Source organism: Tachyglossus aculeatus, unplaced genomic scaffold (assembly GCF_015852505.1).
Source record: "Tachyglossus aculeatus isolate mTacAcu1 unplaced genomic scaffold, mTacAcu1.pri scaffold_123_arrow_ctg1, whole genome shotgun sequence".
NCBI classification, from domain to species: Eukaryota; Metazoa; Chordata; class Mammalia; order Monotremata; family Tachyglossidae; genus Tachyglossus; species Tachyglossus aculeatus.
Genome location: NW_024044852.1, coordinates 1,264,987 through 1,274,154, shown reverse-complemented (window position 1 = coordinate 1,274,154; position 9,168 = coordinate 1,264,987). Strand labels below are relative to the sequence as shown.

General features: G+C 46.8%; 2 non-coding genes across 2 annotated transcripts; both read left to right on the top strand.

Annotated features, from left to right (window-relative positions):
* The first annotated feature begins 1,787 nt into the window (after window positions 1-1,787).
* Window positions 1,788-1,925, top strand: LOC119922779. Its single transcript, XR_005448714.1, has one exon. It is a non-coding gene; the product is annotated as a small nucleolar RNA SNORA7 (small nucleolar RNA).
* A 6,839-nt stretch (window positions 1,926-8,764) lies between these two features.
* Window positions 8,765-8,902, top strand: LOC119922777. The gene has a single exon (XR_005448712.1). It is a non-coding gene; the product is annotated as a small nucleolar RNA SNORA7 (small nucleolar RNA).
* Window positions 8,903-9,168: the final 266 nt, after the last annotated feature.

Here is a 9,168-nt window from a genome sequence, read left to right as displayed (position 1 = left end):
TGAGTGTAACATGGTAGAAAGCCTTGAAGATAATTGTGAGGTATTTTTGTTTCATGTGAAAAGATACATGGTGCCAGTGAAGGGTTTGGAGGAGAGATGTTTGAATGCTTCCTTGTCTTTTCTTATGCTATCTTGTCATCTCTGACCTATAGCGAATGAATGGACATATCCCTCCAGGAACGCCCCATTCTCCAACTGCAATTCTTCTGGTAGTTCTCCATAGAGTTTTTATTTTTTGGTAAAATTACAGAAGTGGTTTACCATTGCCGTCTTCCCTGCAGTAAACCTGAGTCTCTTCCTCGACTCTCTCCCATGACACTGCTGCCCAGCAAAGGGGAGTTTTGAATTGCAGCAGATTGCCTTTCACCTGCTAGCCACTGCCCAAGCTGGGAATGGAACGGGTATTCCTCTGCTTAACTGTCTGTCTGGTAGCCGAGACTGGTAGAGTACTGGAAACTCTCCAGGTACGATTCTGAGTTGGGGGAGTGATGCTTGAGCAAATAGTTAAATGCTTAAATGAGTGGTTAAATAGATGTGGGTTTGTGTGACTGTGTGTATTTATGTGTAAGTAACCACAGTTAGTTGAAGCGTGTGTGTGTTTGTGTGTGTGTCTGAGCGGCTGGCTGGGGCCTTGCAGCACAGCGTCAGCATTATAATGTGGTCACATCGACCAGAAGTGGGTCCTGGAAGTCAGAAAATGTTTCTGGTGAGAAATGATGGGGTGGGAATGAGAGGGTGTGATTGGTTCTAGACCACCAGCACTATCATCAACTCCTCCATACAGAAATGTCAGGTGAACACAACGGAGGTAAGAGATTCAGTCCCTTCCCCCTGGACTTACCAGTCTGCTGGGCAAGACTGATCCAAAATAATTTACGGCTAGGGGGAAATAAACATGAAAATGTGAATGCACAGCTTAATAACTTCTTTCATAATAATGTGAATCTATAGGTAGGGAAGAGCTATGAGCAATTGTGAATGTGTAAATGCAGAAGTGGCATCTGGGCTGATTCAGCATAGGGGGAAGAAACATCAATCTGGGCAAATTTGGAGGGAGAGGGAGATTTGGGCAGAAGGAAAGACCTAAGCCATGTGTTGGAGAAGGGAATGTCCTTGGAGAGGCACAGGGAGAAGATCTGTTTCCAAGGGCTGGAGGGGAGTTGGTGAAGAGGGAAGGGAAACACAGAAGGGAACACCAGTCAAAAGCCTTGAAGCTAATGGCAAGGAGTTGATTGGAGTCAACCAGACTTCAGTGTGTTTCATTTTCCTCTGAGAACCACAATCAGATTTGTTGTGTCGGTGGCTGTGTGTGTGCCCAGGGTGGGGCAGGGGAGGGAGTGAACAAACCTTGGCTGGCGGAGGTCTGAAGGGGAGGAGGAGAAGGGAATCTTCTCCCATCATCTTCCAGGGAAAAAATGTGTCTGGGCCCAGGGAGAGGCAAAAAGTAGTGGTAGTAGTAAGGGGACCTGGGTTTGAATCCTGACTGCTATTCATTCATGCATTCATTCAATCGTATTTATTGAGCACTTACTATGTGTACCACGTGTACTGTACTAAGCGTTTGGAAAGTACAATTTGACAACAGATAGAGACAATCCCTACCCAACAACAAGCTTGGGAAACTGGGTTCTAATCCTGGCTCTGCCCCTTGACTGCCGGGTGACTTGGCCAAGGCACTTTGCTTCTCTGTGCCTCAAATACTGCATCTGTAAAATGGGAATTAAGACTGAGCCCTAAGTGCTCAGTAAATACCATTGTTTGATTAATTGCTGGGTACATACCCCTGCCCCCTCTCAGGATCACACCTGGAAGGTTTCCAGTACTCTACCAGTCTCAGCCAAGTGAGAGAGAGTCAAGCAGAGGGATACCCATTCCATTCCTAGCTTGGTCAGTGGCTAGCGGGTGGAAGACATTCTGCTGCATGTCAAGAGGCACCTGTTCTGAGCAGCAGTGTCAGGGGAGAGAGTCGAGGGTGGAGACTCACGTTTACTGGGTGGAAGAAGGCAATGGTAAACCACTCCTCTGTTTTTACCAAGAAAACTCTATGGATACAGTACCAGAACGCTTGCAGAGAGAGGTGGGGCATTCTCGGAGAGATGCATCCATGGAGTCGCTATGGGTCGGAGGTGAATCGACATCATAAGTCAAGACATGCCGGACCACTGCACATATCAATAATATTGAGCACTACAGGTGACAAATAAATATAACAGATTGATTTAATAATTATGATGATGGTACTTGTTAAACGCTCACTATGTGTGAAGCACTGTTCTAAGCGCTGGCAAACTCCAAAAGGAATTAGTGTTGATTACTTCATCGATGCTATCAAACCATCATATTTATTAAGCATTTATGGTCTGCAGAGTCTACCCACTAGACTGTTACCTCCTGGTGGGCAGGAAAATGTCTGCCAACTCCGTTGGATTGAACTCTCCCAAGCATTTAGTACAGTGCTCCGCACACAGTGAGTATTCAGTAAATACCATTGAGCTATTGATTGATGTGTTCATACCCCTACATGTATCAATACTATTGAACTCTATAGGTGATCAATGAATACAACTGCTGTATTTACTAAAATGGGAATCAATCATATTTATTGATCACTTACAGTGTATAGAGTGCTGTACTCAGTGTTTTGGAAGGTACAATATGATATCACTTGTAGAAGTGTTACCTGCCCAAATGGAACTTACAGCCTGGAGGGAATGCCAATGTTTCTAAATTGGCATTCCCCTCTTCCTTTCCAGGGGGTCAGCATCATATCCCAGAAATGACCAACATCTCCACGGTGACCGAATTCATCCTCCTGGGATTCTCCGACATCCGGGAGCTGCAGCTGCTCTGTGCCACGCTGTTCCTCCTTGTCTACCTAGCGGCCCTTCTGGGGAATCTCCTCATAATTGCTGTCACCACCCTCGACCAGCGTCTCCACACCCCCATGTACTTGTTTCTCAAGAATTTGTCCTTCATAGACCTCTGCTACATTTCTACAGCGGTAACCAAATCCATTGTCAACTCCTTGACCAGTGACAACTCCATCTCCTTTCTGGGTTGTGTCTCACAACTCTTCCTAATGGTCTTGTTTGCCGGTTCAGAGTTTTTTCTCCTCACTGCAATGTCTTATGACCGCTATGCCGCCATCTGCTCCCTGCTGCGCTATGAGCTCATTGTGAACAAAACAGCCTGTGTTTGCATACTAGCAGCATCATGGCTCAGTGGGGGTCTGTTTGGAATCTTGTTTACAGCTTCTACCTTCTCCGTGACGTTTTGTGGGCCCAATGCTGTTCAGCAGTTCTTCTGTGACATCCCCGCTCTACTGAAGATCTCCTGCTCTGAAGTCCACATTGCCATTGATTTGAGTGTGGCTGCTGGGCTTCTTTTAGATGCTGTCTACTTCATTTACATCACCCTCTCCTACGTCTTCATCTTCTCAGCCGTGCTGAGGATGTCGTCCTCCGAGGGCCGAACCAAATCCTTCTCCACCTGCCTGCCGCATCTCACTGTCATCATCATGTTTCTCTTTCCCGCTGCATTTGCCTATCTCAAACCACCTGCAGACTTGCCCTCGGCTCTGGATCTGCTGGCTTCCGTGTTCTACACCGTGGTGCCCCCCACTGTGAACCCCCTTATCTACGGCCTGAGGAACAGGGAGCTGAAGGCTGCCCTGGGCAGGATCCTAAAGGGGACATTCCTCCAGCATCCATTCTGGGACAAAATATCTGTGTTCATGTACCAATAATCCCCTACCCCAGCTTAAAAAAGGAATTACCATTAGACATATCCATATATATATATACATATACCACTGAACTAGAGACCCAAAGAACAAGTCTGGATATTCAGGATTTGTCAAGGTCTGGGAGGTTGGCTGATAAGATTAGGTCCTGAGTGACAATGCATTTCCTAGGAAGCCTCATGGCTCAGTGGCATGTGAATGGGTGTCACATGACCAGAGTTCTAATCCCAGTTCAGCCACTGGCCTGCTGTGTGACCTGGCGTTAGTCTCTTACCATTCTCGGGCTCTCACTTCCTCTTACACTGTGAGCCCTAATGGGACAGGAAACGTGTCTGATTGGATTGTAATTTCATCTTTGGGCTGTAAGGGCATTGTGGGCATGGACTGAATCTACCAACTCCATTGTATTGTACTCTTTAAAGTGCTTACTACATTGTTCTGTCCACAGTAAGCGTACAACAAATAACAGCAATCGATTGAATTATTTTGTTTCTGCTTCATCATGTGGCAAAGACGTGGACACAGAAATTGTTGACACCAAATGATAAAAGTGATAATAATCATAATAATGGTGTTTGAAAAGCGACAGAGACATTCACTGACGGAACTCTTGTTTCCAGAACCCAGGTTATTAAATCATCACATCAGGAGGAGCCATTTCCATCCTCTTCTTCCTCAAGCCAGGAATTTCCCCTTCCCATCATCCCATTCTCAAAGCCCCAGTCCCCTGCCCCACCCCACTCAGCCTGGGGGAGAATCATAGGATGGATTCAGAGGAATGTCTTGCTCTGTCTAGCTTAACAATCAGAAGGTGTCAGAAAATGAAATTTTTCAATTGATTGAATGAGAAGCTGATTGACTAAGTTTGTATGTGAGGTGAAGCTGAAACCACCCACAGTTGTTGTAGATTGTCAGTAACGTTAGAAACAGTTGGGATGTTGGGTTGCAGATGTTGTTGTTTCCATGGAAACCCTGGGGTGCAGCACCATTGCTGCAGGTTTAGGGACTGGGCCTTTATCTCCGCAGGACCGCAGGGACTTCTCAGGCAGAGGATTTTGGCATCGGCTAGGACACGAGGTCCCACAAGAGTTGATCCTCTAAGGATTCCCCATGGTGCAGTGGCAGCTTTATCTTTGTGGAGGGGGACTCGCTGGAGAACATCTCCCTGCCCAGAGGTGATCAGAGAGGGTCTGAGGGTGCCATGCTGTCCTTTCCTTCATAGCCAGGTGCACCCAAGAACTGGAGTGGAGAGAGGACCTTCCCAATCCAGCTGAGATCAGGGCCCTCCAGCCCTACGCTGCCCCAGTGAGTGTGACCATGGGGTGTTGGAGGGGGAGGGAGAAACCATAATGGGGATGCAAGAAATGGAGCCATTCTGGGGAAGTGCTTACACACGGAGCCAATTTTGGAATTTGGGGCAGGGCTACATCCCCGGAGGGGCAGGTGGGCTTTCAGGAGAAGCAGCATGGCTCAGTGCAAAGAGCACGGGCTTTGGAGTCAGAAGTCATGGGTTCAAATCCTGACTCCGCCAGTTGTCAGCTGTGTGACTTTGGCCAAGTGACTTAACTTCTCTGTGCCTCAGTTACTTCTCTTGTGAAATGGGGTTTAAGAATGTGAGCCCCACGTGGGACAATCTGATCACCTTGTAACCTCTCCAGTGCTTAGAACAGTGCTTTGCACATAGTAAGTGCTAAATAAATACTATTACTATTATCATTATCATTATTATTATTATTATTATTATTATCATCATCATCATTATTATGTATTTGACAGTGCAGTGGCCCCAACCATCATTTATCTCCCCTTCCTCAACCGCCTCCATCCAGCTAACATGGAAGTCGCTTCCTGGCTGGGGCCCTGCAGCACAGTGGCAGCACTTCGGCCAGGAGTTTGTCCTGGATGTCAGAAAATGTTTCTGGCGAGAAATGACAGGGAGGGAATGAGAGAGTGTGATTGGTTCTAGGCCACGAGCACTATCATCAACTCCTCCATGCAGGAATGTTGGGTGAACACAATGGAGGAAAGAGATTCAATCCCTTCCCTCCTGGATTTCCAGTCCGCTGGGCTAGACTGATCCAAAAGAATTTACAGCTAGCGGGAAATAAGAATGGAAAGGCAGATGCACAGTTTAGTAAGTGCTTAGTAATGTGACTCTATAGCTAAGGAACTGCAATGAGCAGTTGTGAATGTATAAATGCAGAGATGGTATCTGGCCTGATTCGCATGGGGAGTAGAAACATCAATCTGGGCAAATTTGAAGGGATAGGGAGGTTCGGGAAGAAAGAAGGATCTAAGCCATGTGTTGGAGAAGGAACTGTCCTTTTTCATTCATTCATTCAGTCAGTCATATTTATTGAGCACTTTGCGCAGAGCAGGGTACTAACCGCTTGGGAAGTTCAAATCGGCAACATATAGAGAAGGTCCCTACCCAATAACGGACTCACAATCTAGAAGGGGGAGACAGACAACAAAACAAAACAAGTAGACAGGGGGCAATACCAACAGAATAAATAGAATTATAGCTAAATACACGTCATTAATAAAATGAATAGAGTAATAAATATGTCCAAAATACACAAGTGCTGAGGGGAGGGGAAGGGGATAGGGTGGAGGGGGGGATGGGGAGGGGAGAAGGAGGAGAGGAAAAGGGAGAAGATCTATTTACAAGGGCTGGAGGGTAGTTGGTGAAGAGGGAAGGGAAACACGGAGGAGAACACCAGTCAAAAGCCGTGAAGCTAGTGGCAAGGAGTTGATTGGAGTCAACCAGACTTCAGTCTGTTTCATTTTCCTCTGAGAACCACAGTCAGATTTGTTGTGTCGGTGGCTGTGTGTGTATCCAAGGTGGGGAAGGGGAGGGAGTGAGCAAACCTTGGCTGGCGGAGGTCTGGAAGGGAGGAGGAGAAGGGAATCTTCTCCCATCACCTTCCTGGGAAAAAGTGTGTCTGGGCCCAGGGAGAGGCAAATAGTAGTGTTAGTAGTAAGGGGACCTGGGTTCTAATCCCGACTCTACCATTCATTCTTTCATTCATTCGATCGTATTGATTGAGCGCTTACTGTGTGCAGAACACTGTACTAAGCGCTTGGAAAGTACAATTTGGAAAGTACAACCTGCTCGGGGACCTAGCTTCTAATCCTGACTCTGCACCTTGTCTACTGTGTGACATCGGGCAAATCATTTTGCTTCTCTGTGCCTCAGATACTGCACCTGTAAAATGGGAATTTAGAGTGAGTCTCACATGGTAGAAAGCCTTGAAGATAATTGTGAGGTGTTTTTGTTTCATGTGAAAAGATACATGGTGCCAGTGAAGGGTTTGGAGGAGAGATGTTTGAGCTCTTTGTCTTTTCTTTTGCTATCGTGTCGTGTCTGACCCATAGGGAATGAATGGACACATCTCTCTTGGAACGCCCCATTCTCCAACTGCAAATGTTGTGGTAGTTTACCCATACAGTTTTCTTGGTAAAAATACAAAATACCATTTCCTTCTTCCCTGCAGTAAACCTGAGTCTCCTCCTCAACTCTCTCCCATGACACTGCTACCCAGTACAGGGGAGCTTTGACTTGTGGCAGATTGTCTTCCACCTGCTAGCCACTGCCCAAGCTGGGAATGGAACAGGTATGCCTCTTCTTAACTGTCCGTCTGGTAGCCAAGACTGGCAGAGTACTGGAAACTCTCCAGGTACAATATTGATTTGGGGGAGTGATGCTTTAGCCAATATTTAAATGAACAAATCAGTGGCTAAATAGGTGTGGGTTTGTGTGACTATGTGTATTTATGCGTATGTAACCACAGTCAGTTTAAGCAAGTGTGTGTGTGTGTGTGTGTGTGTGTGTGTGTGTGTGTGTGTGTGTGTGTGTGTGTGTCTGAGCGGCTGGCTGGGGCGCGGCAGCACAGCGTCAGCATTATGCTGTGGTCACATCGGACAGAAGTGGGTCCTGGATGTCAGAAAATGTTTCTGGTGGGAAGTGAGAGGGAGGGAATGAGAGAGTGTGATTGGTTCTAGACCACCAGCACTATCATCAATTCCTCCATGCAGAAATGTCAGGTGAACACAATGCAGGTAAGAGATTCAATCCCTTCCCTCCTGGATTTGCCAGTCTGCTGGGCAAGACTGATCCAAAATAATTTACAGCCAGGGGGAAATAAGCATGAAAATGTGAATGCACAGCTTAATAAGTTCTTACATAGTAATGTGACTCTATATGTAAGGAAGAGCTATTAGCAGTTCTGAATGTGTAAATGCATAGGTGGCATCTGGGCTGATTCAGCATGGGGAGAAGAAACATCAATCTGGGCAAGTTTGGAGGGAGAGGGAAATTCGGGCAGAAGAAAGGATCTGAGCCATGTGTTGGAGCAGGGAATGTCCTTGGAGAGGCACAGGGAGCAGATCTGTTTCCAAAGGCTGGAGGGGAGTTGGTGAAGAGGGAAAGGAAACACGGAGAAGAACACGGGTAAAAAGCCTTGAAGCTAATGGCAAGGAGTTGATTGAAGTCAACGAAACTTAATTCAGATTCATTTTCCTCTAAGAACCACAGTCAGATTTGTGTGCCCAGGGTGGGGCAGGGGAGACAGTGAACAAACCTTGGCTGGCGGAGGTCTGGACGGGAGGAGCAGAAGGGAATCTTCTCCCATCACCTCCCAGGGAAAATGGGTGCCTGGGCCCAGGGAGAGGCAAAATGTAATGGTAGTAGTAAGGGGACCTCGGTTCTAGTCCTGACTCTGCTACTAATTCATTCATTCATTCAATTGTATTTATTTAGCACTTACCATGTGCAGAGAACCGTACTAAGCACATGGAAAGTACAATTTGGCAACAGGTAGAGACAATCCCTACCTAACAATGAGCTCGGGGACCTGGGTTCTAATACTGGCTCTGCCCCTTGACTGCTGGGTGATGTTGGGCAAGGCACTTTGTTTCTCTGTGCCTCAAATACCGCATCTGTAAAATGGGAATGAAGACTGAGCCCTAAGTGCTCAGTAAATACCATTGCTTGATTCATTGATGGGTACATACCCCTGCCCCCTCAAAGGATCACACCTTGAGAGTTTCCAGTACTCTACCAGTCTCAGTCAAGGGAGGGAGAGTGAAGCAGAGGGATACCCATTCCATTCCTAGCTTGGGCAGTGGCTAGCAAGTGGAAGGCAATCTGCTACAAGTCAAAACGCACCTGTTCTGGGCAACAGTGGCAGGGGAGAGAGTCGAGGGTGGAGACTCAGTTTTACTGGGTGGAAGAAGGCAATGGTAAACCACTTCTCTATTTTTACCAAGAAAACTCTATGGATCCACTACCAGAACACTTGCAGATAGAGGTGGGACATTCTGGGAGAGATGCGTCCATGGAGTCACTATGGGTCGGAGGTGAATCGACAACATAAGTCAGGACATGCCAGACCATTACCCATATTAATACTATGAACACTACA